Source organism: Calidris pugnax, unplaced genomic scaffold, assembly GCF_001431845.1.
Source record: "Calidris pugnax isolate Ruff unplaced genomic scaffold, ASM143184v1 scaffold490, whole genome shotgun sequence".
Taxonomy (NCBI): domain Eukaryota; kingdom Metazoa; phylum Chordata; class Aves; order Charadriiformes; family Scolopacidae; genus Calidris; species Calidris pugnax.
Genome location: NW_015091294.1, coordinates 1 through 2,303, shown reverse-complemented (window position 1 = coordinate 2,303; position 2,303 = coordinate 1).

The window sequence follows — 2,303 nt, the reverse complement described above, 5'->3', positions numbered from 1 at the left end:
CCCAAAAAGCAACTTTTTCCCCCCCCAAGGTGACGACTCCTGCCCCAAAAGTTACTTCACTCTCAAAAGTGTAACTTTTGTCCCCAAAAAGCAACTTTTATTCCCCCCAAAAGTAACGTTTTTCCCCCAAAAGTGATTTCTCCTCCCCCAAAAGCAACTTCACCCTCAAAAAAGTAACTTTTTTCCCCAAAAAGCAACTTTTCTCTCGGCAAAGTGACTTCCCCTAAAAGTAAGTTCCCCCAAAAAGTTACTTTTAACACCCAAAAGAAACTTTTCTCTCCCAATAAAGTGCCTTTTGTCCCCTAAAACTGTCTTTTGTCCACCAAAACTGACTTTTGTTCCCCCAAAAGCGGCTTCTCTTCCCCAAAACCACAACTTTTCCTCCCCAAAAAGTAACCTTTCCCCCAAGTGACTTTTTTTGCCTAAAAAAGAAACTTCTCTCTCCCAATAAAGTGCCTTTTGTCCTTAAAAAGCAAGTTTTGACCCCAAAAAAGTGGCTTCTCTTCCCTGAAGGCAACTTTTTCTTCTCCAAAAAGTGACTCTTCATTCCCAAAAGGCAAGTTTCCCCCTGAAAAAAAGGTGCTTCTCCCTCTCAAATCCAACTCCCCTAAAAGTGACTTATCTCCCTAAGAAAACAAACTTTTTCTCTTCAAAAAAAAGTTACTTCTCTGCCCCAAAAGCAACTTTACCCCTCAGAAGTAACTTTCTTCTTCTCGGACCTACTTTTATCTTCCCCCAAACCCGATTTCTCTCTCTCAAAAAGCAGCTTTCCCCCCTCAAACCCAACTTCCCTCTCCCAAATCTCTCCAAATCCAGCTTCTCTCGGAAAAAACCAACCCTCCTCCTCCTCCAAAAACGTGACTCCTCCCCCTTACGAAGCAGCATTTCCCCTGCCAAAAGCGACTTCTCCTGCCCCAAAAGCAACTTTACCCCTCAGAAGTAACTTTCTTCTTCTCGGACCTACTTTTATCTTCCCCCAAACCCGATTTCTCTCTCTCAAAAAGCAGCTTTCCCCCCTCAAACCTAACTTCCCTCTCCCAAATCTCTCCAAATCCAGCTTCTCTCGGAAAAAAACAACCCTCCTCCTCCAAAAACGCGACTCCTCCCCCTTACGAAGCAGCATTTCCCCTGCCAAAAGCGACTTCTCCCCCTCAAAACCAACTTTTCCCTCACAAAACCCAACGTTTTCCCCCCCAAAAAACAACTTTTCCCTCCTCCAGACTCCCCCCTTCCGGGATAACAACCCTCTTGCCTCCTCCCTCGCTCAACACCCCGCTTTCCTCCTCAAAAACTCGTCCCTTCCCTTCCCCCTTCGAAAAAAGTAACTTTTTTTCCTCCCCAAAAGCCAGTTTCCTCCTCAAAAACTCGTCCCCCCGCCCTCTTCGGGGAAAAAAAAAGTAACTTTTTTCCTCACAAAAAGCCACTTTCCCCCTAAAAAACGCGTCCCCTCCCTGCTCCCTTCGAAAAAAAGTAATTTTTCCTCACAAAAAGCTACTCTTCCCTCAAAAACTGGTCCCCTCACCGCCCGCTTCGATTTTTCTCACAAAAACCCACTTTTCCCCTCAAAAACTTGTCCCCTTCCCTGCCCGTTACAAAAAAATAGAACTTTTTCCTCACAGAAAGCCACTTTCCTCCTTAAAAATCATGCCCTCCCTACCCGCTTCTAAGAAAAGTCACTTTTTTCCTCATGAAAGCTACTTTTCCCTCAAAAACTCGTCCTCTTCTCTATCCGCTTCGATTTTCCTCACAGAAAGCCACTTCCCTCCTCAAAATCTCGCCCCCTCCCCACCCACTTCGAGGAAAAGTAACTTTTTTTCCTCACAGAAAGCCGCTTTTCCCCAAAAAACTCACCCCCTTCCCTGCCTGTTTAAAAAAAGTAACTTTTTTCCTCACAGAAAGCCACTTTCCTCCTCAAAAACCATGCCCTCCCTACCCGCTTCGAAGTAACTTTTTTCCTTACGAAAAGCCACTTTTCCCCTCAAAAACTCGTCCGTTCACTCTGCGCTTCGGGGAAAAAAAAAAAAAAAAAAAAAAAAAAAAAAGAGGTATCTTTTTTTCCTCACAAAAAGCCACTTTCTCCTCAAAAACCCGTCCTCCTCCCCGCCCGCTTCGATTTTCCTCACAGAAAGCCACTTCCCTCCTCAAAATCTCGCCCCCTCCCCACCCGCTTCGAAGAAAAGTAACTTTTTTCCTCACGGAAAGCCGCTTTTCCCCAAAAAAACTCATCCCTCTCCCTGCTTCTTTTAAAAAAGTAACTTTTTTCCTCACAGAAAGCCACTTTCCTCCTCAAATCTCGCCCCCCC